This window comes from Cervus canadensis, chromosome 18 (genome assembly GCF_019320065.1).
Source record: "Cervus canadensis isolate Bull #8, Minnesota chromosome 18, ASM1932006v1, whole genome shotgun sequence".
Taxonomy (NCBI): Eukaryota; Metazoa; Chordata; class Mammalia; order Artiodactyla; family Cervidae; genus Cervus; species Cervus canadensis.
The window spans coordinates 52,445,779-52,473,333 of NC_057403.1; the positions used below are offsets into that span (position 1 = coordinate 52,445,779).

Consider the following 27,555-nt stretch of genomic DNA (forward strand, 5'->3'; position numbering starts at 1 on the left):
CTTGGTTCTCAGGACCGTGGAGACAACGCATCCCTGGGTGTCCTAGGCCGCCGTGGCTAGTGGATAGCCAGTTGGCTGAAATCTGACGTTAGGAATGTGGGGTCTTATGGGGAACTGCCCTCAGCTGCCAAAATGGTTCTAAATACATGAAAAGTAGGTTAACTTGCTATGCTCCTTGCGTTTATTCTTCCAGCTGAAATTTTCTTGATTTTTTTTCCCTTTCATTTTATTAGGTTAATAAAACTTGGTTTTCGAGCGTTTCCCTGCCCCAGGAGGGCGGTGGGCCCCATGTCCAATTCATCAAGTGCCTAATGAGTGGCCTCGGAGGTCCCGGCCCATCCATTCCAGGAGCTCTCTCTGCCTCGTAAAGGTGAGGCCTACGGGCTGCTCTGTATATTTTGTCTGTTGGTTTCCCAAATTCTCCTACCAGCTCAACTGTCACTTTTCAGGATTTATACGAGGCCGACGGCACCACGGGGCAGCGGCCCTCCACAGCAGAACACCCCCTCCTCTGCCCGTTCTTCACACGCACCACACACCCCGCGCCATAAAACAGCGTTTCTGCAATAAAATGAAATAGAAATGTGTCGATGCTAGCATTTTAGCACATTCCAGCCAGAGGGCTGTGGGAAATGCCTTCCTCTACATGAAGTAGGGAAGTTCTGTGAAAGCCGGGGATAAAGCAGCATGAGAAAAGGCCTTTGGTGAGAAGAAATAGTCTGGTGTTTAAAATAAATAAATTAAAAATAAAATATGTGCATGTGTGTGAGTGTGTGCATGCACTGACTAAATTCTTTATACACATACATTTATGCGGCCCTGGTTTGTGTTTTGGTTTCAGAGAAAGAACAGTGAGGGGGAAAAGTGGATGTTGCTTGCCTCCTGGGCCCAGCATGTGGCTCTGTCTCCTTCTAGAACATTCTTGCCTTTCCTCTCCCTGCACTCTTTTGCCTTTGCCAAGTTGTCGGGACCCTGTGAGCTCCAGGCTAGGGTGGCGTCTCCCCCCAACATGGAGGGGAAGCTAGAATCTGGGCGCCAGGAACTCAAGGTACACACATCACCTCAGTGTCCGGGAACCCAAGAGATCCAGCGAAGGTTGAGAGAGTGGGGCAGTGGCTGGGTTGTGGGGTCCCCGGGGCCAGAGGACCCCCAAATTTCCATGCAGCAGCCTGGCTGGGTCTGGGTTCCTCCTCTCTGGACTGAGCCTCCAGATATCACCCGGCCTCTAACTAAGCACTCCAGCGGGGCGTGCACGGATGCTAAGAAGTGACTCCGCGTGACCTGTGGCTTTCTCTCCCCTTCCTTCCTTCCCGTGGCTTCCTGAGCACGGAGGAAGGAGTGTGGAGGGGAGCTCAGCTTGCTCTGCTGGCGGTGGGAGGGAGCTGGAGAGTGGCCTCAGAGGGCTCCCGGCATTCTATCACCACCGGCCCAAAGCCAGGACACAGGCCTGTCCACAGAGCTGGCTGGGGTGGGGGACTTCTTTCAGTGCCTGGGGTGTGCAGAGGTGAGACACTCCCAGGCTGTGGGGCAGAGGTGAGGACGATGGCCCCTCATCTGCAGGCTCTTTCTGTGGAGGAGGAGGATTCGGGACGGTCTCTGAGGCCGGGCCGGGCCAGTGCGGGGTGGGGCGGGGGTGGACATCCATGGCTGGCTCACCCCCGGGTGAGTGGCACTGGCCAGCACCCCCTCCCTCCACGTGGGGAACACACACTCGCATGGCTCTCAGCAGGGACCTCCATCACCAGGCCTTGCACACCCGCATATTCCCCAAGGGCTGAAGAATATCACATGGCTTAGGGAACCCACAGGGGAGGGAGGCCGTGAGCAGCCCGTTTGTTCTGATGGGGCTTGGGGAGCGGGTCCAGTTCATGCCTTGTGAAGACCCTCAGCCCAGGACTGGCCTTTCTCAGTTGGCCCCTGACCCAGCCCGAGGCGGCTGGAGCACTGCTCTGAAGCAGGATTTCCCATGAGGAGCTGGCCTTCTCCCCCGCACACCCCTCTTACCTACCGGGCGCTCATTGTGCATTAGATTATCTTCTGAAAATATACTTTGAAGGGTTTTTGTTTTGTTTTGTTTTTCCTACTTGACACTCTTGAATCAAGTAGGCCATTTATCTTTTAGGCAGAAGAATTTCAACAGTTACACTGCACACTTGCTGGAGCATCACAGGCTCAAAGTAAAGAGGTAGTTTAAAAATTTTTTTCATCATGGGTTTATTCTTGTCTTGGCTCCCCCCCCTAAACTTTGCAGCTTTCCTCCCCTCCAACTAATCCTCCCAACTGCTGCCCACCACCACCCCCCTCATGGATCCAACCCACCTCAAGCTACTCAAACTGAAAGGAGCATTCATACCCAGGCCATCTGTTTGTTTAAACTCACCCTGTGTTAGTCCGTGTTAAATGCAACAGAATGGAGAAAAAATGTAATTCTCTGTCGGCTTTTGATCAAAGAGAGTTTTTTTTTTAAAATTCAAGATGGATTTCTGAAGGGCAATGTTATACACATTCTGTGTGTTTCTGAGTTTCAGTGTTTAGTTGATTTCGGGGAAAATATTTTTTCCCTTTTTGATCCCAGGGAGAAAACACACACAAACACATCTCAGCGCCACAAACATTGCAAGACAGGCCCTTTTCTGTGGACGTCTCAACTGAAGAGTGGAAAGGGATGCCTTTAACTTATCAACACAGCAAGAGAATTTGAAATGCGGGGCGACTGCTGCATGCAAACCCTTTCCAGCTTCTGTGGGAACTCAGGCGAGGTCACTCTTGTCTGGGCAAATTCAGGGCCCAGCACACTCCACACCCCTCACCCCCCACCAGCTCAGAAACACACAGGTCCATGCTCACTCCACCCTCTGATTTCTGATTTTCACCACCAGTCATTAGAAGTACATTTCTCCCCTCACTCCCTCAGCTTCGGAGCAAATGCAAATAAAAAGTGCTTAAAATGGTTAACATTTCCTGTCACCGAAGGCTTTCGTTAGGGGTGGGGGTCGCTGAGTTTTAAAGTGTATTTTCATAGGAAAACTCATTTCAGGTTTGCGGCAGGAACTCGGGCCGTTTTGCACGGCGAATTTCAGGGTTTGCGATAAGCCTGTGTCCTTTACAGGCGGTTGAATAATGCTTTATATTACGCGGGTCAGGAGAGCAGTATCCAGATTCACACTGAGATTAACCTGGGGCCCAGCTCAGGTCACAGGAAAAAAAATTTAAATATGTCCTTTTCTGCCACCTTCCCCTCTGCTGCTCACTTTCTTTTCCTTTATTGGAGAAAAAACCCAAATTTGGTACTTTAATTTGTTGTGTTTCTTCTATTGATTGTTTAGCTAGTGATTTTGCCAACTTCCTGGATGTTCACTCGGGTTCTGCACAAAGAGCCACATTTCCTTCTGGAACCAGCACCGGGACCCGGACAGAGGAGCGGACGCTGGAAACTGTGAGTACTCCAGCCTGTCCTGCGGCTCTGGCCCTGATCATCCCCTCCCGTCAGGCCTCCCCTTTCTTTCTCTAGCGGTTAACTTTCTACGGGGCTCCCCGACTGAACCCGCTCTGTCGGCCCTCAGCACCATTCTCAACTTTTAGGAAAAGAGACTCTACAATTTCTACACAAACATCAGATAGGAAGGGGAGGGGGAGTGTGCTTACCGATGGCAGTGACTTCAATTTTCATTTTGAGGCTCCGAAAGATGGAGAAAGTAAACAGAAGCAGGCTGGTTTATTTCAGGGGCTAACAGGGAGTCCCTGCTGAATTTACCTAATAAAATGAATTTTTTAAATTTTCATTTTCTCATTTCATTGCAGCAGAAAATGAGTTCGCCTTTATAATATCCAGATCTTTCAAACTCTATTGAGTGAGAAATTAAGTTACAAATGTAAATATCTTGGTATTTATATATATATATATGAAATGAATATATATATATACGAAATGAAGTAATTTGTGACTGTAATGCAATAGCAAACCTGACTTTAAGGCTCTTAGGACACTTAAAGTTTTTTTTTATGATGCGTAATAAAGGAAAATAAAATTCAGTAAAAATGTTTCTCTTTTAAAATGGTGAATTGTGATATTTAACAAATTTAATTGTAATTTTCATTTAACATAAGTTATCTTTTAAAAAATTTATTTTTCTGAACATCTTGTCAAATGTTGGGAAGATGGTAAAGAAAATATATGTTAATATTCTAGGTCACAACTGACTTCTTTCCTTTCCATGAAACTTTTCCAAGGAGTATGGGAAATTGTAAAACAATGTTGTTCTCTCATGAAAAGAATACCCTGGCTTTAATTACCAAGAGAAAGTAATTAATGCTCAAATTTCAAGCCCAATCCAGTGATCAGTTAGGAGCAGGAAGAAGGGGGGAAGCAAGACTGTTACTTGCATAAGGAAATCCAGAAATCGACATCATGCAGATGTATAATCGGAATGTGATTGTATTTATAAGGAAAAGTTATATAAACTTCAAAAATGGTAGTTGTTTTGCTTAAGTGCCTGAAAAAAGAGTTTAGAATAATATTTGGGTTATCCCAGTTTTGTGCTCTTGTGTTCCCGAAGCCTTGTTAGATTAAAGAACTCCAAAGGAATTGTGTGTGTGTGTGTGTGTGTGTGTGTAAGTGCACGCGTGTGCATGTGTGCTCACCTCCCCCCACAGTTCCAGCACTGAGAAAGTGTGGAGAGACAAAGGTGGGGGCTGACTGGTGACCAAACAAACAAACAAACAAGCAAAAAAACTTTCATTCTAGAAATTCATAACTCTTAGAAATTAAAAATGGCAATTGTCTTTCTTTTTTCACCTTCTCTGGGGGTTGTTGCCTGGGAAAGGGGATCAAGAAGAACCAGTTTTCAAAACTGCTACAGACCAGTTTGTGCAAAATGGATATTGCCACTTTCCTGCACTTTTTATTATTTTGTTCTTGCTGTCCTGTCTCCAAAGTGGTGGCCTTGTACATGTTAAACACATTTTGTAAGTGGTCTAGCGTGGATTGTCGAAACAGAAAACCTTCCCCCTCTTAGGGAGGTTCCTTTGGTGTCCAGCAGATGGCGATGTTACTTCTAGAGTGACCCACGGGGTGGGGGTGGGGAAGATAGAGACTGAGATTTAGTTCCAGTTGTGTCAGGACCCCCTTCCCCTCTCCGGAGCCCATCCAGTGATCTCTAAAAGTAAGAAGAACAACTTTGTTGTGGCCTGGCCTGAAATGTGCCAAGCCATCCGAGAGTATTAAAGTGTTAAGGCAACTGTTAATTACCAAGTGTCTCACCTTCCCGAAATGGTCTGAGGCACCACCCAGCTAGAGCGCAAACACCTTCTGGAAATGTTCAGAATGAAAATGGAAGACAGTTAGCAGCTATTTCAATATTTTATCTGTTGCCCATCTATGTTTTATCAAGTAGAAGATCTCCTCATGGTTCTCCTGTAATGTTCATGAAGAATGCACTTGTTACAGTATTGCATAGACTCATATGTGTACCAGTTAAAATCGGGCATGTACAGATAGTGATACCAGAGTCTCACCTTCTCGAGAAAGTCTTTTCCTTTTGAAAGTGATGAATGCATGTGGGACTCCCATCCTGGACACTGTATTTTATTATATCAGCACCTGCTAAATGGTATCACCAGCTTCTTAAAGCTTTTAAACCTCCATCTCCCATAAATGAAACTCCTCTTCTCCCATTGGAAAAGTTTCTACTTTATTCCAAAAACAAGCAAACATATTTCTCTCCCCACTTCTTTGCTAGAGAGAATTTCAATAACGATGAGCATGTCCTTTAACATATTTAACGTTAAAATGACTTTAAAATATTTTGGGGAAATTTCAGTGTTTTGATTCTTCGTGGGACAACATGATTCCTTAATTTGTTTTATATAATAATTCGCCATATCTTATTTTAATTTAAAAAGAAATAGGATGTGTGTTGACAATTATTTTAAACAAATTGGAATTCAACAATAGCAACAAAAAGATTTATTTATTTTCCTAAAAATGATGTTATCATTTGTCGTTGATGGGGAGATAGGCAGGAATTCATTTCACTCCAAGTGTGAAATGCTATTTAAAGACATAGAAATATGTAAATGTAGCAGAGTACAATGACTTCATCCTACTGGTAGCAATTAATCATGTGTTGCTCTTTAAAAATTTAATTGAATGATATGCCAGCTTTTATACCTGTATGTATTTACAAACTGAGCAAGTTACCAACTATTCATGACTTCAATCTATGTATTAATAAAATGATTGTGCAAAAAACCAGCTGTTTAAATAAACTCTGTTCCGCTTTAAAGATGTTGCCCTTTGGGGAGAAAGTCATTTAAGTATTGAGTGGCAGAGGCCAGCGAACAATATAGTTAAAATGAAAATAAATCTTCATGAAACTTAGTTCTAATTTTCTTGAGCAAGATACTAAACCATAAAAAATAAACATTGTTTATGGAGCCAGGTTTGTATCAAGTGAACCTCTGTAAAATGATACGAGAAAATATGGGCTTGTCTGTCTCAAGAACTTTGGTTAGCTAGCAGAACAGAGAGAGCTATTTGATACGTAGAAACCGAAGAAAATAAAATTAGTGATTCTGGAGAGAAGTCCATTCAGATTTGTGCAGGCCCAGGGAGGTGACTGTATTAGAATTCACACACAAAAAGCTGTGTCACTTGGCACCTTGGCTTAAGGGATAATTTAATTACACCACCTATTAACGCTGACTTACGTTTCTGCTCCGGCCAGCCTACTTACGATCTTGTTTATTTCCAGAAATCACGTTTGTGACAGCTCTAATAGGCCATTCAACAGCAAACATTTTCTCATTTAGCTGAAAATATTTCAGGTTTCAGACACCCAACAAGAAAAGCACTTTTAGACTTCATGAAAATGAACAAACTTGTTCGGGGCAAGACTTTAAGAAAATGAATTCAGCAAACCTATGTGATAAACTTCAGCCTAAAATATTATGTTTCAGTTTGCCAGCCAGGCTGATAGGGCCTCAGCTGATGCAAAGATCATTACCTCTTCTGGGCTTTCTTTTTTGTTTTTTTTCTGGCAGACGGGCAGAAAGTGACCCTGGTACCATCTTTGCATGTGGGTTTACAGAAAGAGCATGGGAGGCCTGGTTGCCGGCAAGCATGTCGGGTTACACACATCCCTGACTTGGAGTGATGGCGCATTGTTGCAGATTCTGAGTCCTGTATTTGTAAACTTTCCACTTTTTGTTTTTTGAGAAATTCACGTTTGATCTCTGCCAGCAAACGGGGGGTGGGGGGTGGGGGGGAGATGTACCTCCCTCTTCACAGCTGAAGGCAATCAAAATGCTTATCTTGTGTTTTAGTTAAAAGGTAAAAGAGAGGAGAAAAAGACACCCAAATAAACCAGCAGACAGAGTTGGCATGGAGTCGTCAACCCAAAACTGGCAGTGCCAGGAATAAGCCCGCAGGACACAATGCATTTTACCCCCCTTCCACCCCCTGCCCTGAAATTTTCTTGGAGGGAGCTGGGGCATCATGGGGATTCCATTTAAGGGTCAACTAACGTGTTTAAGCTGCACGTCAGGAGAAAGACGGCTGAAATCCTTTGTGCAAACAAGCGCCAGAAACTCAAATCCCTGCCTGTCTTCTCAGAAACAAACTTGCCCAGCGTCTTCTGTGTGGTTTGGTGAAATGAGGTTGGAGGCCACTTTTCAGTGGCCTTGCATCACCACCTCTGCACGGAGGTGTCCAGGCAGGAGTGACGGGAGGCCCCAAACATTCCAGGCTGCTCTCCCCAGGTCTGTTCCCAGCCCGTGGTGGAGGCTGGCTTGGTAAGGAGACGGGACACGCTCTAGTCTGGGAGAGCTGAGACCAGTCCACAAAGCAGGCGGCCTCCTGGGCACCCAGTCCCATGGGGCTGGGCAACTTCTCGGATAGTGCAGTCGGTGCTGCTGTTCATTTCATTGCACACGTTTTCTTGGAATTCTAAGAAAATTGGACTTGCAATCAGATGACAGATTCTGTTTTGATAATTTGTGAGTTGTGTCTCCCCACCAGAATCTAAACGGCGTGATCGTTGTGTATCTATCTAGAGTTAGAACATGCCAGGATCGCACAGGATAATTGGATGGTGCCTCCCAACGTGATGATGCGATCGGGAATGTCCTCGTCCCTTCTTGACGAGGAAACCGAGTGGGGTTCCCAGGAGGGCCAGCGTGTGTGCAGGGCTAGGCAGGAGTGAGATCTGAATCCAGCCGGGGGGATCACAGTCCCCACCTTCCAAAGCAGGACCCCATGGGCCCTGCGAGTTCAGTATTGTAGAATGACGGTGGTTGAGTGTGAGAGGCAGGGCTGGGGGCTGAGCAGAGGGTTCAGGCAGGTTTGGGTTCCCGCAGGGCTCTGCTCTCCTTCCCTGGGGACTCTTGGTGAAGTGTTTAAGTTTCCAGAGTCTAGGTTTCCTCTTACTTAAAATGGAGCTGGTGATCTTTCTTTTTCAGGTCCTGAGGATCTGAGACTGTGAATGAGAAGGCTGGACCTCGCATGTGTGGGATGGAGGACTGGCTCATGGCCGTCTGTGGGATGGTTCCCAGAGCCCAGGAGCAAACCGGCAGAGAGAGGGGCCGCCTGGGAACGGGTGACCCTGGTGAGTCTCTTGAATTGCTGGCGTTGATTTTCCCTCCGGCTGCCATTCCTGCCTCAGAGGCTGTAAGAAGGGAAAGCCCAGCCGCAGTAGGCACTGACCGAGTGTCCTCTGGGTGTCTCCCTGTAGGCGTTCGTTCCTCGCGGGTGCTGCCTCAGGAGCAGCCTGGGCCTCCCTGGGAGCCTGCTTTGGGCATGCAGAGTCTCCCCTACCCAGCCCTCCTGGGTTCAAACCAGGGCTCTGCTTGTGTGCACTGGCTTGGAACCCGGGGAGCCAGAGGCAGCTTGTCCCCAGGAGGCTCCCTCTGTGCCCTCAGCCTGCCCCTCAGCCCTTCTGTGCTGCGGGCTGAGGGGCTACATTATTCCCCTGGCTCCCCGCTGGGTCCCCAGGCTCCCCGCTGGATCTGGCTGGTGAGAGGTGCTAGTGAGAGCTGGGAGGGAGGGCTGCAGAAGGGAGAAGCCGGCACCCCCCCTCCTCCTCCTTGCCCCCACCTCTCCCCCTCTCCCTCCGTCTGGGCTGCCCTATCAGCAGTGTGCTGCTGCAGAGGCAGGCTCTTGCCAGCTGGGGCCCCTCTCTGTCCCTCCAGCCCCAGGGTGCCAGCACTTCCTGCCCATGCGATGTGTATCTCCCAGCTCCACTGGTTGGCTTCTCCGTTTTCCATCGTCAGAGCAACCAGCTCCACATATTGAATTCTCTGTTTTAAATACTCAGCGAAGTTTCTGTTTTTCTTGGTTGGACCTAGTGATCCACCCAGGCTCACACCTTAAGGGGAAGGGGTCTTGGAGTCAGAGGGCTTGGACAAAGGCTCTAGCTCCCCCACTGCCTCCTGCTGGACCCTGGACAAGTCACTCTTTGCCCGGGGGAGGACCCAGGCTCAGAGAGACCCCTATCTCCCCCCATCCCCAGCGCCTCCTCTGGCCCTGCTCTGGGCCTTTCTTACCTGTGCAGGTGGGATGCATGCATAAGTGGCCTCAGGGCTTCAGCCTTTACTGAGGGCTTTGTAGCTCCTTCTGTTAAGTGGTGGGTAGATTTCCCTATCCCTGGAAGCTGGGTTTCACTCTGAGACTTGCTTTGGCCAATAGGGTGCTAGCAGATGTCACTCAGGCAGAAGCTTGGAGGCACACTTACCTGCCTCCACTAGTACTTGGGTGCCTCTGCCGTCTGTGTGAGCAGGGCCTGAGCTGCTGAACTGAGGAAGGACAGGAGACGCTCATTCACCCCAGCAGAACTTCAGATGTGTAAGTAGCCCAGCCAGTGTCAGCAGGGATGCCTAGCTGACCACCTCAGACGCAGGGTGTAAATGCCCCAGGTTGTGTGCTTTGGTTACACAGCAGGATGTGCTGGCTGATCCATATCACCAGGTGACTGAGCAGCTCTCTCCACTTTGCCCAAGGACAGGGGTTGTGGTGTAAATGGGCCTTGGGAATGATGTTTGTGGAGCCAGGAGCTGGGCTGAGATTCTAGCTCTGCTCCTTCTTGTTGGGTGTCCTGTGAAAGTCAGTTTGATTCTCTGGGCCTCAGGTTTGTCTTCTAAAGATGGGGATAATTGTAAGGGCTACCTCCTGGGGGTTGGAGGGAATGAGATGGTGGATGCAAAGTACCAGGAACATAGTTGGTGCTGGACAGACATTGTCATTATAATAAACAGAGTTAATCATAACCTCATGCTATAAAAACCAACAACCACTGCCGTCTAGCCTCAGTCCTCCTCGCTGTGCTCCCTGACACGCCCACGACGCTCATTCCTCAAAGGCCTCAGTGCTTTGCACCTGCTCTTCCCTCTCCTCCACTGTGGTTCCCTGTCCTCCAACAAGCGACTCACCTCCTTGCCCCAAGGCTGATGTGCAGGGGAGAACTGAAGGGGATTCTGGGAATCTCATGTCTCCCTCCTGTCCTTCTGGGCTGCTCTAGGTGACCTGGGGTGAGCAACTCTCCCATCACGACACCTGGGCCCACATGATGAGATGGCCCTCAGCCTTTCCCCAAGCTTGGGAGGTGTAAGGTCGTGGCGTGTGGGAGAGAAAACGCAGGCCTGGCAAAATGAGGCTTTGCTGTCCCCCTCGGCCCTCCACTGCAGCCACTGTGAAATGACTATGTCCCCCCTCTTGGTCAACAGGCAGTCGTTCCAGGGGCAGGATGTGTCTGTGGAGCCCGACTCTGTGCCCAGCACTGGGGTGGTTCTGGGTTTACAGCTGTGAGCAACAGGCAAGGTGGTCTCTGTTTCAGCCCACAGTCCACAGGGAGGCCAGGCATGTGCTGGACAGCTGCGGGCTTTGGGGGAGCGTTGGATGGGGCACTGGCGTGTAGGTAAGGGGTTTGGGGGGAGCCCTAAGATGGGCTTCTGAGTGGAGACGTGAGGGCTTAGCCTGTGGTGGGGACGGGGCGGCAGCGTCCCTGGCACTGGCCTGGGCAAAGGGAGCATGAGGACGGAACGGGAAACAGGGTGGACGAGGGGGGACGTGATCAGAGACCACAGCCTTGTCCAGATCACTGAGGTCGGGGCAGGTAGCTGCTTTCGGCTCAGTTCCACGTTCCCAGGGCCGAGCAGGCGCCATCTGGGCATCCCCGCTGCACAGAGAGAGATGCCAAGACCCTCTCCTGAGCGCCCAGCTCCCTCTGTCACTACCCCGGGAGGAGGCAACAGCTCAGGGGTGCCGCGGTCTGTGTCATGTTGTGTGTTGGGAAACCTGAAGGCTGGTTTCACTGAGAAAATTAATAGATGAACAAGCCCAAATAAATAAAATACTTATGTCAGTGAATAGAGGCACCTACTTTTCAGTGTCCCAAAGAAGACAGAGAACATTGTGATTGAATGGTATTGATGTCAATCCTCTCTGCTAGACACGAGGGAGGTGTGAGTTATTTCCATGGAGATGGCCTGTCTAACTTCTATTGTGTTTACTTTCAAAGATGAGGTCCTAGTATTCAGGTACATGTGGGTCAGCTGCTGATAGCAGAGGGGTGTTGTCCCAGGCGGGGGAGGCAGGAGTGGCGGACTGGACGGGGACCCTGGTTCTCTCTATCTTCGGGGCTCTGGAGGCGAATGGCACGCCTCTGAGACTCATGGCGTTTCAGGAACGATAAAGGGCCAGAGAGACGCTGCTCTGTCTTGTCCTCTGGAAGGGGCCCCCTCTGGGCCGCTCACCTCCGTCGCCCGGCTGGGACCATGTCACCTGACCACTCACTGCAAAGGAGTCTGGGAAACTGCATATTTTTAGTCGGGTCCCTTGCCAAACCAAACAAAACCAGAATCCTGTCAACAGGGAGGAATGGGGTGGGGAACAGATGCGGTTGGGCGACCAGCAGAGGGCCGAGGTGGTGCAGGTCACATCTGACGATTACGTGACGCTCTCCTGATGTGAAGCGGAAAGAGACACTTTTCTGTACAGAAACCCTTCTGATGAGATGTTTATCTCTTCACATTCTGGATATCTCACTCATGGCTTCTTTCAAAATAAAGTGAATTAATATGTCTCTACCAGTCAGGAAAATAAAGGATTGTTGTTTGGGGCCAAGGCTTCCCTTAAAAGCAGGGGGTTTCTTTTATGACTTTCAATTCACAGGGAAGGAATTCGAGGCACAGAGAGGTTGGGGGTTTGCCTAGAGTCACATAGTGTCAGAACCAGAGAGGGGTCCAACCTGCAAGACTCTCCCCAGGTGCCAGGACCCCAGCCCCAAGGCTCAGGGCTGCTGCTGGGGCTTTGGGAAGGTCTCCCCAAGGTGGGCGGAGGTGGTGTGTGGGCCAGCCTGGGGGGAGGGCAGCCTGGCCTCTGTGGTCACAGCCTGGGAGGCCCTTGAGATGGGTCTTGGGATGTCCACTGCTTCCTTTCTCTGTTTCCACACATCTCTTGGGTTCCTGGTCAGTCTGGGATTGTCTGTGAGTCGGGACCCTGAGCTCAGAGCCAGGCCCTGGGAGGGGCCTCTCTCTGCTCCTGCCTGACAGCTTGCTCCACCTCGCTGCACTCTGGGGCCAGGGGAAGGCTCTGCTGTAGCCAGTGGGGCTGCGATGTCACAGGTCAGAGCCCAGAAAGTGCCATCAGGCTGCCTGCATTCACACCTGTCTCCATGCATCTCAGAATGGTGGGTAGCACAAGGCCTTTCGCAGGGCTGTCACGAGAGGCAACGAGGAAGGTGGGTACCACGGTGAGGGGGTGCATCTGGTGGGGGCGGAGAGCAGTCACTCTCCTGCTGTCACGGAACCCTGCTCAGCCTCCGATTCCTGGCCTGGAGTGTGGGAATTCTCTCCAGACTTACCTCAAGAGCTGCCAGGAGTGCCGGAGAGAAAGGCATTTCAATAGTTAACATTTGCTGAGCGCTGGTCACCTGCCGGGCCTCTGCTAGACCTTTCACTGGACGTCTCTTTCATCCATAACCCGGTCAGGCCACGCTGAGCAGGAGCAGTGAATATCAAATGTCTGCCCACTCTGGCGCCAAGCGGCCCTCTCCGGAGTCCTGGCTCCCCTGCACCCAGCACAGAGGCGGCAGGTCCCCGACAAATGTCCCTTCCCGACTCGCAGGCTCTGTGTGTGTCACGGACAAGCAACGGCACCTTCCCACAGCCCGCTCCTTGAAACCCAGTTGTAAAGTGAGTGATAACATAGGTTAGCAAATGCAATTCAGAAATTACAATACAGAAAAGTTGTATTTCTGAAAAGGGCTCTCTGTCAGCGAGGTCACATCAATGATGAACAGTCTGCCATAGAAGTAAGACACAAGAAACCCTGTCCTGAGCAGCCATTAAATTGGAGAAATTGCATGCAGTCCTCTCAGGGGGGCCATTATGAACACGGGGACCCTGCCATGGAGTGGCCACAACGCCCAGACAAGGTCACTCTTCTATTTATTGCAGTCAGCTTTTTCATCTTAGGTCCACTTTATGGTTCAACAAACATTTAATTAACATTCCGTTTCTCATTTTAGAATGTTGAGGGCTTTAGGGTGTTACATGGAGGGAAAATTTTCTGAAGAGAGTTGCTCAGGGAACTCTGATAGCACTATACCTTCCTTTCTCCAGAAAGGTCCCAGGGCCACCCAGCATTCATTGTCAGACCTTGGGGTGCTGTCCTGGGGGTTCAAGTCACATTGTTAGCTGGCAATGCTGTTTCCTTCTCACAGAAGGAATTTTGAGATGAAAGCTTCCCTAGCTGACACAAATGCCAGTTAGAAATGTGTTAAGCTTCACATCACAAATAGTCCACCTTGAAGTGCCTTAAGCCAGCCTGGAGTCATTCTCCTCACACAACAAGACATCTGGAGGAAGGCAGCTGCTGGCCTTGGTTCATTTGCTCGACAAAGGCAAGCCAGCATCTCATATGGCTTGTGTCAGGGTCCTGGGGCTGCTGTGACAAATGACCACAGACTTGGCCACTTAAACCAACCCAGATGTTTTCGCTCAGAGTTCTAGGGGGCAGAAGTCTGACCTGGATCTCATGGGGCTCTGTTCCTCCTGGAACCCACTTCCTGGCCTATTCCTGCACCCCTTGGCTCCTGGCTCCTTCCTCCATTTTCCAGACCAGCTGTACTGCATCCCCACCTTTCTTTCGTCATCACAGCTCTTCTCTGACTTCTTCTTCCTTCATTTCACCCTCTTAAGAACCCTGTTATTACATTGGGCTCATGTGGGGGAATCCAGGACGTCCTCCCCATTTCAAGGTCAGCTGATTAGAAACCTTAATTCCCCTTTGCCATATTGCCTAACATTTTGGCAGATTCTGGGGATTAGGATGTGAGTATTTCTTGTGGGGGTATCATTCTGTCTGCCACATTTCCATTACCTGTCCTGTTAACAGTCTCAAGATGACTGTTGTATCTCCAGACATCACATCCATATTTGAGGGGGGTGGGGTGGAGCAGGTTTCCGGGACTGCACCAGCAGGGTCTCTGTCTTTTTTACCAGGAAAGCAGAAGGTTTCCCAGAAGTGTCCCAATAGATTCTTTTGACATGTCATGGGTCAGAAGTGGGTCACTGACTGAGTCTAGCTGCAAGGGAGGCTGGTAAGGTACATGGTTGGGAGAAGGTGGGCATCAGAGACTGTGGGAAGCACACCCACAAGGTCTGCCTCAGCCCCCTTCCCACGTTCCTGTTTATCTCAGCAGCTCCTCCCAGGGAGGGCACCAGGAGGGAGGAAGTGGTGGCTTCCAGGGCAGGGCTTCTAAACTTCCCAGTGGGATGTGGTTCACAGGAACTCTCAGAGCTCTAAACAGAGACCTAAAACCTCCCCTTGGAACTGTGAAGAAGGCTCTGGGCTTTGGAGTTGGCTTTCATGGGTTCCAGAACCTTCTAGACTTGGGAACAAGAGAGGAGATGCAACTCATGGGGCTCCTGGAGGTTCTCAGAGCTCAAGTGCCCCGGGGCATGTGCAGCGTGTCAGAGAGGCAGGCCCTCTTGGGGCATCAGCCTGGCAGAGGCAAGTGTGACTCCCCCGCACCCGCTCCCCACCCCAGGCTTCCGTTTCACGGGGTCAGCTCTGTCCTGACTCAAGGACCAGGTGGCCCCACTAGGGTTCTGAGGGTGTCAGTGCCTCCACTCTGTCTGGAGAGCAGAGACAGGTTCTGGGCTCCTAGCTGGGCTCTTCCTCTGACCCCTTATTATTGAGTTTCCCCCCAAGACACACTGGCTCTGCCCCCGGCTCATTCATTGTACCTGGCAGGAAGGAAGCAGACCTTGTAGGCAGCATGGGTCCCTCCAGAGGCGGGAGCCTCGACCTCCACAAGCATGGAGCTGCATCCTGCCTATTCTGGATAGCACATGCTCAGAACCACCTGGGAAATAAAATCTGAGTCAATTAGACTTTTGCTTTCTAACCACCCATCAACTAGTTGCTGTGCTGGCATGCTTTGGGGACACAGAGGGGAACAGGGGAAGGGAATTCCCAGAGAGGTCCTGAGGGCTGGGTCCCTGCACTGTGGAGGCACATATTCCCCTGATGACCGCTGGGTGATGCTGCACAGATGACTTGACCTCTCTGAATGTCGATGGCCTCGACTGTTGGGGGTCAGATGACAGAACCACCCTCCCAGGGCATCGTATGGAAAGTGTGTTGTAAGTACTGGCTTTCAGGCTTGTGGTATTTTTTTTTTTTTACATCATTTTTGACCTGTGCAAGCAAATACTCAGCATTTGGATTAAGCTGAGCTGCGATTGGCCGAGGGCGGGACCAGGTGACACAGGAAAGTGTTGAGGACGTGAACACACCATTGATCACCCCAAAACCTGGGGGGGGAACGGCAGTAGGCCCCACCTATAGCCCCATTTTGCAGGTGGGGAAATGGGGAACAGAGAGGCAAAGCCACTTGCCCAGTGCCCCACAACCAGCCAGAGGCAGGGTGTGCTTGGAGATTAGTCAGTCTGAGGGCTGACTTCAGGGATGAGCAAGGGGTGAGAGATGCAAGGTGAGAGGTGCGAGGAACAGGGTGAGGGGTGAGAGGTGAGGGGTGCAGGGTGAGAGGTTAGAGATGAGAAGAACAGGGTGAGAGGTGAGATGTGCAGGGTGCAGAGTGCCGTGTGGAGCTTCTGGCAGTGTTGGCCTCGGGCATCTTTCTCACGTTCCTCCAAGCTCCCTGCCAGCTCTTTTGTCCCCAGGGAGAGGCTGGGCAGTGAGAACCTGGGAATTCTCTTATCTCTGCCGAGCAGGATGCGTCCTGTATTGTGTCCCCACCGAGGTTTCCAGGCACCGTGATGAGCTTGCAGATTTTGGCGGGCGATTGCTTTGGGGGGGCTGTGTTTTGTTTGCCAGGCCCCCGCGCGCGGCCGGCTCCCGTCCCTGGCCTTTTCAGCTCCTCTTCGGGCCCTCCCCAGCGGAGCGCTGTGAAATGGCAGGGGTGAGTTCCTGCCTGCGGCCGTTTCCGCCCATTCTTTCTGTAGGGGCAGCGGGTGGGTTCCCTGCAGAGGGGGCTGGGGTCGCAGTGCCCCGCACAGCCCTTGGGGGCGCTGTGCAGGGCTGGGCGAGGGCCTGCCTGCCTGGCCTGGGCTCGGTTTTCGTCCTCCCACCTCGCATAAGTGGTAACATCTGAAAGATGCTCTTATCAAGCCACAGAACATGCATGGAAGTGGTAATTAATCTAGTTCTGTGATGGAGTTGGTCAGTACTGTTTGTTTGAAGATGCAAAACCTCAGGCTGCAGGTTTCAGAATCAGACTCATTCAAGTGGGCTGGGATCCACCATACATAGTTTACACCAGGCCCCAGGCAATTCTTCTGACCTGGAACAGGTGGGGAAAGGCTGGCCTGGCAGCTTGGGCAGGCTCTGGAGTCAGATAGGCTGAGATTCGTCTCTCCTGCTACCCCCCTGGTCATCCTGAGTCTGGGAGCCTCTCAGAACCTCAGTCTCCTCCACTGACTTGGGGATGATGTTATCAGTCTTACAGGGCAGTCGGGAGACATCCTAGGGTGCTCTGCACACAGCCAGCACAGACAGTGGGTTCAGGAAAGGATTAACTCCCACTGCCCATAGTGATGTTCAGCGACAAAACCTTCCTCACAAAGCTTCTGATAACCATAAACACAGGGCAGACCACTGAGCTCAGAGGGCTGGAGTCAAAAGCTGAGACGGGCTGTTTTGAGCACCTTCTGAGGCCTCATTTTAGAAGCCAGAGCTCTTTGCATTGGGACTTTCCAAATATCGACAGTAGTACAACAGACTCAAGTCCTTGCTGTTCTCTGGGGCCCTGAATTGAGAAGCGTGGAGTGAGCCTGGGAGTCTCAGAGCTGATGTGTTGGGGCCAGAGAGAGAATGGCCCCTCTTAGGACACAGCAAGTTAACAAAGTGAGTGAAGTGTCATACTCAGTCGTGTCTGACTCAGAAGAGACCAGGCAAATGCTCGTGTTTCCCTTACACGAGGAAACCTTACAACAGGGAGGACGAAATCCTGCCAGACCTGTCTGCGGCACTCCCATCAGATGGGGGCAACGAGCCCCTCCTGGGAACATGGGTGGCAGCAGAGAAGTGCCCGGGAGAGCCTTCTGAGGCAGCCTGCGTTCCAGGGCTGACTCAGCACCTCGCAGTCCCGCCGCATTCCTCCGGTGCCCCGGGTCCTCCTGCGTGAGGCGAGGCTCTAGTCCTGACGTCACCGGTCCCCGAGGAGCCAGTACAGTCTGATGCAGAGGCCCGCAGGCGGAACCAGGGGTGGTGACAGTGGTGGTGGTCCGGCTTTTCCGCAGCTAGAAAAGCTGCAGGGGCCAGGAGGGATTCCTCACTCGCACCAGGACCTCGTGATGTGTGGTGGGGCTGGGATTTGAATTTGGGCCTTTGGGAGATCTGCACCGCCATCCAGTCTGTGAAAAGACAGGCATGGAGCTGGCAGAAGAGGCCGGAGCTGGCGGCCTGACCGTCTGGCAGAGTCAGTAGGCTCTTGGGCGGTGGGGAGGTGGCGGGGGCGGGGGTGGGCGCCTCGGGCAGCCTCACTCCCTGTCTGTCCAGCTCCTGTGCCCTTTTCTGAGAGTCAGCAGGAAGGGGAGCCCAGTGGAGTCCTCAGAGTTTGGGTCCTTGTCTTTTATGAACTTTCTGCTTTGTTGTCAGAATCTCACAGTAATCTGTCATCCCAGGGTTTCTGTTAACCAAAGCAGAAAGCTGCAGGCCCTGAGCTGGGCCTTTCACGTTTATTGGCTATGTTTTCCCAAAGCAGGGGTGCAATAAAACGTGAAATATGGTGGCTGACCAAATGGTCTCATGCTGTCTTCCTGAGACTTTTTTCTCTTGAAGAGGAACACACACACTCACACGCACATACACGTATTCAATCACATCCACACACTTGGACACATAACACACACACACCCATGCACATGCACACCTGTGCATACCAGCACACATGCAGACACACCCTGGATGGTGAGGTGGGTCCACCACTGATGTCCCGTTTGTGAACACCTAGTTGGGCCAGGAGGGTTCTGAGACAGATTGGCCTTTTGCATGTGTCTCATAGCGGTGGCTTCGGAGTCCTAATGCTGTGGCCAGGAACCCCCCAGCTCACGCTGGAGTAAGTTTGTGACCTGCCAGGTGATGTCACCCCTGGAATGAACCACTTACATAATGTAGGCTTCCTCAAAGTTTTCTGTCCCAGAATCTGAACAGAAGAGACTCCTCTTCCCAGCAGTGTGGACCAAGAGCACAGCCTGGCCAGGCATGGTCCTTGGGTGTCTGCTCACCTCAAGTCACGTCATCTTTGCCCTACATTCCGTGCTGTTTGCAGAGACATTTTAAAAAGCCATTGTGTCCCTCCCATTATTTTAGCAAAAATGATGACTTTTCCATGCATCATGTTTGTCTTGAGTCTTCTCAAAGTGTCTTTATTTGAAAAGCCAAATTGACCTTAAGGTGGTAATCTGAACTGCAATCTTGTTTTCCTAAATGTCAGTCATTCACATCTTAGTAAGAATAGCAGTACAGTCTTAAGAGTAGGTTTTTGATGCCAACTTGAGATGGGACCATTAAAACCCAGGATGCCTGTGAGGGGAACGTTGATGCCCTAGAAAGAGTCAAATGCATTGAGGGAGTCAGAACAAAGACATTTTGCATTTTCCCTTTGGGCTTTGGCCTCCCCTGATTCTCTGAGGTCTGCGGGAACCAGACCTGGCAAAGGTTGGGGACAAGATTGTCCCACAGAAACCTCTCTCCCTGGCCAAGAGCTCAAGTGTCTGGCTCCTCTCCGGTTGCCCTCTGCGCCAACCCATCACAACGAAAGCTTCTGATTTGCTCTTTTCTTTCAATCTACCTGTTTTCTCGGGTTTGGCAGAGCACCGAGATTATCAGTGTGGGGGCTCTTCTTGGGCTATTTGCCATTTTCTAAACCTCTGCAGAAATCCTTAAACTTTAAAACATGTAGCTTGTTTTCCTATAGACATAACAATGACATATTAACTATTACTTGTTTACGCAAATGGGATTGTAGTTGTGTGCATTCGTGATGTCTGCCTGGGCTCAAATCCGGTTCCTGCCACTCCCTAACTGTGTGACCTTGGGCAGATTACTTACCCTCTCTGTAGTTTTCTAATCTGTAAATGGAGGATAAAAGCAGCACCTAGGTTGTTTGAGGATTAGATGAGTCACTGTGCGTGAAGCCCCGGGATTGGCGCTGGGTGTGGGCCTATCAGCTGTGTGTGCACCAGAGCAGTGTATTCCACGCTGGGGAAGAATAACTGACTTCTCAAAATGACAGCGAAATGTGACTCTTCAGTGCACGGTCGTGGAAAGCTTCACTCTGGAGTTACTCAGGCTCGAGGTATTCGAAGGGGCAGCATTGTGGCAGCAGGTGTCTCCCATGCTGGGCTCCCCCTTGATGGGGTGGCAGCATTGGAAGCAGTTCCTCCCTGATGGGCTGCCTGCGGCTTCAGAGGAGATGGCCAGGCTCAAGCCTCTGGTTTGCCAGAACTCAGCTCTTGAAACAGCTTGCCGGGGAGCTGCCTGGCCCCCTCAGGGTCTCTGTGATCTCCCCAGCAGGCCTCTGGGGGCCGTGCACAGGGGCCCTCCGTTTGTGGTGGGACACATGCCATTTGTCAGTGGCATGGGGTGACTCTCTGGGCGCCCCTTGAAGAGGGCTTGCAGAGTTCAAGGCTGGTGGCCTGGGCACTCATTATCTGATCTAATTGTGCGCTCGGATTTCACAAACCGGGGGGTGTGCAGGTGGAGCACAAGCTGCCAAGGTCACGCCTAAAAGCTTATTAAACTGCTGGTGTGAAAGGCGAGACCATCTGGATGCCATTTGACAACTTCAGTGGTAATTACACCATTTGGCGCAGGAATTAGTGAGAGCGGTGGCTTCCACTGTGGCCGGGACCACTGTGGCGGGAGTGGGGTGGTCTGGGGCCAGTCCGTTCTGCCATCTTGTGGTCCTCACGCCGACTCTGGCTTCTAGGTTTCCCGCGAGCTCTTGGGGTGGACGGTTGAATCGGCAGTCACGGTGGGCAGCCTCCTCCCTCCCCAGCCCTGCGGCCTCCATAACCAGGAACACCTGCCTCCTCAGTGCTCTCTGTCCAGGGAGGGGAGTGGGGGCAGCTTCCAGCGCATTCCACCCGAGCAATATGGAAGTGTTTAAGCGGGGTTTGCACCAGGCAGGGTAGCTGAGATCTGAACCTTTAAATTATAGCCATTCTCGGGCTGAGGAAAAGTAAATAAACAGTTCACAGCTGCAGCCAACTCAGCACAGAGCCAGCTATCTCTTCTGATTGCAGGACAAGTAATTAAGTGGGAAATGTGAGCCCTCAACGTCAGGGTGAGATGATAAAGGTCCGGGGGGCGGTAAATCCCCCCAACTCCAGAGACCTTTGGATTAACCCTCGGAGGGCTGGCAGGGGCAAAGCCCAGATCGGGAACCCAGGCTCAGAAATTGTCAAATGCTCTCAAGTGAGAACCACCCACCTCGTGGTGTGAGATTCTGGATTCTTAGCTGTGTGCCCAAGAAAGCCCTTCAGGACAGGTTCTGTCCATGTTCTGGGCTAAACTGTAACACCCTCCCCTCCCCCCGCCCCGAAAGTTCATGTATTGGAGCCCTAGCCCTGGGACCTCAGGATTGACTGTATTTGGAGACGGGGCCTCCGCAGAGGTACTGAGTTAAAATGAGCTCTGATCCACTGTGACCAGTGTCCTCATAAGGAGAGGGGACACAGACACACAGAGGGACGCCCGCAGGAGGACACGGGGCGAAGACGGCCGTCTACACGCCAGGGAGGCCTTGATCTCAGTCTTCTAGCCTCTGAACTGTTAGAGGATCAATCCGTGGATTGATCAAGCCCCTGTCTGTGGTGCTTTGTATGGCTGCCCGAGCAGACTGGTGCCAAGAGCTCCTGTGCTTTGTGATAGGAGCCGGCAGTGTGTGGCAGGCCCCTGCCGGCTGTGCGCACGTGAGGCTCCTTGCAGTCACCAAAGCCACAGTGTCCCTATTCCCCAGATGTGGAGGCTAAGGCCAAGAGGCTAAGCACATAGCTCAGGGTTGCATCGCATGTGTGCGGTGAGCCTCTTTCCAAGAGCTGAGGCTCTCCAATCTGGCGGCATGGTGGGGTCACCTGGGAAGTCTTAAAGAGTACTGATTCCTGGGCCCCACCCCAGGCCAAGTGGATTGGAACCTGTTGGAAATATTTAAAAAAATTTGCTGGCTTAGCAGGAGCTAGTGACCTATGTGTCACTTCCTACCTTCCCGTATTTCCAACATGGTCCTCACATCCTAATCAATCAGCCTGTGCTTATGCAACTACCAGCGAAGGCTCTGGAGCCCAGATATCTGATTTGGAATCTAGGCTGTACCATTAAGTCACTGTGTTACTTCAGGCAAGTCCCTTGACATCTCTGGGCCTCAGTTTTCTCATCTGTAAGATGCAATGAGTAAGAGTACTTACCTCTAAGGTTGTTATTAACGGAGTTAATGCTTGTAAAGTCCTTAGAACAGTGCCTAGCACCTGGAGAGTGCTTGAAAAATGTTATCTTAGAGACAAATGAACTGCCTAGGGTATTTACTCCTAGGTAGTACGGTGCCTAGGGGTGGGGGCAGGAATCAGAGACAGAAGCCAGACTGAGCCACTCTGTATCCCTCCAGGACAGAGGGCCCTTGGGAAGTGCTCTTGGGAGGGGTGGGGCGTCCCCCAACACCGTGCTTGCCAAGCACACACGGCCCCATGAGGGGCGCAGTGACAGCTGACTCCTGTTCCCCTGTAAACCGTGACACCCAAGGTCCGGGAGTCTCTGATGGACACACACAGCCCCTGGTGTCTGTCCCTATGGGGAGGGGCCACGTCCACCACCCTCTGTGTGTCGTCCCCGTGGCTTGGAGCATACACTCAGTGCATACACCCGCACAACTCAGGAGGATGAACCCCACGCTTTCTGGCAGAGAGGGGAGCCCGGTGGTTTCAAAGAGTGGAACTCAGCCCTTTGTGGGAGAAAACCAAATTCTACAAACAGCTCATCTCAGATACTGATGTCCTGGTTTCTGTTTAGTACAGTGAAGCCAGCTTGTAGCGTGGTGCAGGCTCTCATGGAGGGGCACAGCCGCCGGGGTCCCCCCCGACCCCGTCCCCGCTGTCCGGCGTGATTTGGGGAGTGACTCCTGGCCACTGCGCCCCTCATCCTGCTCTCCAGTGGTGGAGAGAATGTGAGCCACGCGTCCTCTTAAGTTGCCTTTTTCCCCTCTTCCAGCCCAGGGAGCTTCGGCTATGGGGGAAGTAATACCCCGTGTGATGCAGCCTTCCGGTGGGAATGCACCCTGTGCTGTTTCTCCTGAGAGCCTGGCCTGTGGACAGGGCGAAAAGCAGCACAGGAGACCCTTTCGGGCGGGGACCTCGTGGTGCACTTACTGGGATCTCTGGGACACTTCCGACCTGATCCTGGAGGACCCAGGCAGTAGCAGGACCCACAGACACTCAGAGGGCAGTCGCTGACTTCATGGACTGTTTGCTCACTGCGTCTTCAGGCCAGGGCTCCCACCACAGCGGCGGGCAGACACCAGCTCTCGGTGGGAGAGGGGCACAGCTTTTGGACAGTCCCCCCTTGAATCTGGTCCGAGGACTGGCCCAGAAGCAGCTGACTTCTGGTTCTGGGTTCCCAAGCGGTGGCCCCACCCAGCACGGTGACGCCACGCCACGGAGTCCCTTGACATCAGCGTGATGGCAGCCTTTGTGGGGCAGAGGCGGGGCAGTGGAGACTGCAGGGCAGAGGTCCCCCTGTGGCCGGGCTCCTCCCGTGCCCACCGTCTCACCAGAGCAGGCCGGGCCGCCAGGACCGGGGGCCGCGCCGACAGCACTCTTGTGCCACGGACTCGCTGGGCGCCACGGGCATGGCGGCACCTCGCCACTCAGCGCCAACGGAACTTCCGGGTTAAGTCTTGTTAGGGTAATAAACGGGATGAAAAAACAGTATTTCGCTGTATTTTTTCCTGGGGTGTCATGACAGATTGAGGGCCTATGGCTCGAGGCAAGCTGGCCTGTTCCAGCTGCTGTGACCCCGAGGCAGGGGAACAAATGGGCATGTCGCAGACTTCCCCTGCCTCTGCCGGGCCTGACTCCAGGCCCCCTGGCTCCGGCTCGCCGGCTGTCCTGCCAGCGGCGCCTGTGGGAATGTCTGTTCCTCTTGCCCTGACGGCCTGCTGGGCCTCGTGGGCCCCCAGGGAGCACGCCATGCTGATGGTGGGGGGGCTGCCCAGCCCCTGCCTGGCCGTGAAACAGACTGGTCACTACACTCGCATCCACCATCGACACTCTCACTGTTCCGACTCAGAAGCTGATCAGTTCAGGTAATGGGCCACTTGTGGCCATAATAAACATGACACTAGTGCTCACTCCTGGGCCCCGGTCTGTATATAATATGTAATATGTGTATTATCTGAGCAAGTTCCCAGAAGCTCCATGTAATAATAGTATTAGAAAACACACCATGCTTGCTATGTGCCTGTTCCAGTAACCTAGTGGAGTGAGTCTTTAAATCCTAACAACAACCCTATAAAGTAGGTACTTCAGTCATCCCTACTTTGTGTATGAGGAAATGAGGTTCAGAGGGGTTGAGTGACTTGCCTAAGCTGACATAGCTGGTTAGTGTCCAGAGCTCGAATTTTATTTTGTCAGTCTTCCTCTGGAGTTCATGCTTTTAACCAGTAACCTTTACTATGTCTGTGGCACTTAAGCAGTATTTGGGGCAAGAACATACATGGATCTTATCACTAGAGGCTGGTGCTCCAAGAGGAAAGGAGTAGATTCTCCAGGGAGTTTCCTGGAACCAACGGGTGAGATGGTAAAAACCACAGAGACCAACCTCTAGGTTTAAGAAAAAGCAAGTAAAATAACTGAAAAAGCAATCCTCCAGTGAGACCATCAGATGACATTTATGGATTTATATTCTACTACATAATGTGTTGTTGTTCAGTTGCTAAGTTGTGTTAGACTCTTTGTGACCCCTTGGACTGCAGCATGCCAGGCCTCCTCCCTGTCTCTCACTATCTCCAGAGTTTGCCGAAGTCTAGTCCACTGAGTTGGTGATGCCATCCAACCGTCTCATGATGTACCTGGGGCTTATCCAGCACTGTCCTGTGTGGGTTTTGTGCTCCACACTTCATGGTGCCTGTTTCACGGGAGGTGAGTTCACTTGTGCAGAGCTGTTTTCGTAGATACTTTCGATGTGTTCAAGAATCAAACCCAAGAGGTCTCTGAGCAGCCCCCCACCGACCCCATAGAGGGTCGGTCAGCCTGGAGATGGGCTCCCTGTGAGCAGGAAGAGGCCCCCTGAGACCCCTGTGGTGTGATTGGCGGGCAGATCCCCGCCCAAAAAGCTCTTCCCTGGAGCTGGCCATCCTATGGCCAGAGCTTCCTCCGCAGCAGAGAGATGAGCTGCAGGCCCTCCCCACCTCCCATCTCAGAGGCGGAGAGAGCCCTGCTCTTCTACTTGGAGACACGGCCACCACCACAGCTCAGCCTCCATAGCCCAGCCTCCCTTGGGGTTGGCTGTGGCCGTGGACTGACCCGCAGCGCCAGTGATGCACTGAAGAGGTCCCAGACACAGAGGGAAGCGCCCCGGTTACTGGGGAGCAGAGCTCTCCTCCCACACGCTGGGCTCGGATGTGAGCAAGGAAGTGGGTCTGCTGAGCCAAGACTCGGAGCTGGTATAGCTCCTAGTCTGTCCCAGGGAGGACTCCGCCCGGCCCCTGGGCCAAAGCGAGGAGGAGCTTGAGACCCTCCCCCAGCTGGAGAGGCTGTGTCATTTGGCTTTGTGGATCCTATCGCAAAGTCAAGAAAGCGGAGCAGGGGTTACCCTCCAGCATCTCAGCCCGCCTCTCCCAGCTCATTCTCTGACGGCACGGCCTCCTCTTAGACCCCTGGCCAGACGACTGCTCTGTCCTGCCTCAGGTTCTTTACACTTTCCGTCTGCTTGGCACACCCTCCTCCCTCACCCACCCTGCCTCTGCAGCTCATCCTTTGGATCCCCTCTGAACACCCCTTCCTCGGGGATAATTTCCCTGACCTGCAGAATGGGGTCCGCTCACCAGTTTTGTATTGCACTGTATTGGGCACACTTGTGGGTTGTAGCCCCTGGAAGGCAAGGACCATGGCTGCCCAACTGATGAATCTGTTAACATGTGGGTACTTCATATTTGTTTAATGATTAATAAATCAGTGCATAAAGACCTGATTTTTGCCTGTCTCGGCCTAAGAAGAGCCCCCAGTTTGTGCCTGGAGTAGAGCCTGTGGTGTTGCTGTGTCTATAGCTCTTTTAATTATTATATACCATAATATATAATAATTATATTATATAATTTAAATTACATAATGCAACAATTTAATTGCCTCCCATTGAACTCCATCCTGGAGCAATGAACTCTGCTCTCACTGTAGGCTGACTGCATGAAGTTTAGCCATGGGGCACTTCTCATAGCAGGTAGCTATGAGCTATCAGGTGCCTTTCACAAGCTCTCTGCTCAAAAGCCCTGTTGGCTGTATTGGTCTGATTGAGCAACCGCAACGAAGTGCCACAGTCTGGGTGGCTCAAAGGACATTTACGTTCTCTGAGTTCTGAAGGCAGGGAAGACAGATCACGTGTCGGCAGGGTGGTGCCTCCTGAGGCCTCTCTCCTCGGCGTATCAGGGTCATCTACTCCCTGTGTCCTCACCTGGTCTGTGCGCGCCTGTGCCGTAACCTCCACTTCTCACAAGGACACCAGTCCTATTGGATCAGGCCCCGCCCCAGTGACCGCATTTTGACTCCATCACCTCTCTAAAGACCTGTCTCCAAATACAGCCATGCTTGGAGGTGCTGGGGTTAGGACTGCTGCACGGGAATTTGGGGAGCACACAGTCTAGCATCTGCTTCCTCTTTGTTCCTCCTCCCCATGGGGACCTGCCATGAAGCTACTCATCTGATGTTTTAATAACAAGGAGACGTCTGTCTTGGAAACAGTCAAATCGTTTGACATCAAATTTTGTCTCCCTTCAAACAAATTGAGCCATTCTATTTGGGTGTGTGGCTGTGGTGTGGTTAAATCCATCTGCAGAGCTGGTTGTAGAACCACTTTGACAATGTTTTTGTGTCCACTGCCTGTTTGACCACCAAGTATCTGAAAGCATGCGTAGCGTTTCCCCTGTAAAGAGAAGATTGTGTTAACATGTCTCCTTCTGGCACACGCACACACACACACACACACACCCCAGTGTTTTCCAAAATGCGTGTGAAGCACATTCTATGAGAGGAATTGATGCATATCTCATGGGGGGAAAATGTTTTTATTTTAATCAAATATGCTTATGAAATACTATGCTAAGCAAAGTGGAATAGATTTCCTTGCTGTTGAATTTCTTGGAGTCTCTAGTGTGCTGATGTGATTTGTGAATCTCTGAGATGGCTTTCGAGCAGGGTCAGCAAATCATAGCTCTAAAGTACCAGCTAGTAAATATTTGAGGCTTCGCAGGTCACATGGTCTCTGTTGTGCCTATTCAGCTCTGCTGTTGTCACCTAAGAGCACCATAGATGATATGGAAATGGATGGGCATGGCCCTGTGCCCATAAAACTTTATAAAAACAAGTGGCAGGCCAGACTTGGCCCTTGAGCTGTAGTTTGCTGGCTCCTGTCTTAGAGTGTGAAGTGTTTTCCAAACGTATTAGGTCACGGGGCTCTTTTTCAAGGTGTGCTCATGTTCCTCAGACCACACTCTTCCTGCAGCCAGCTCTGGACCCTCAGCCAGCCGGCAGCTCCTCACTGCGCACCGTCCATTCTGTGTGCACTCAGGTCCTGACACTGTTTTATGAGGCTCATCCGTGAACTGGGCTAAATCATCTCAACCTCAGTTTAGACTTTATCCTAAGTAATCCAAACTGCTTTGGCTGGAAACTTAGCCAGGGGCCCACATGTGAGGTTGTTCAGCACCTTCAGACTCTTGAGATACCTTACCAGGTATGTTATCACAGTATTTAGTAACTCAGGGAAATTGTATGCTATGGAAAGGCTGTTTTTTTCTTCATTCAGATTAGCCATTTCCCCCATCCCAC

General features: G+C 51.5%; 1 long non-coding RNA gene across 2 annotated transcripts in view; it reads left to right on the forward strand.

The window, feature by feature from the left end:
• The first annotated feature begins 243 nt into the window (after positions 1-243).
• LOC122421361 overlaps positions 244-27,555 on the forward strand; it is a 139,341-nt gene continuing 112,029 nt past the window's right edge. Inside the window, exons 1-5 of one of the 2 annotated variants that reach the window (XR_006263477.1) lie at positions 244-370; positions 2,123-2,185; positions 3,327-3,436; positions 8,458-8,603; positions 9,683-10,319. This is a non-coding gene — a long non-coding RNA (uncharacterized LOC122421361). Of the gene's footprint in view, positions 371-2,122; positions 2,186-3,326; positions 3,437-8,457; positions 8,604-9,682; positions 10,320-27,555 lie in introns of those variants that run through there. The other variant, XR_006263476.1, reaches the window with a different exon arrangement.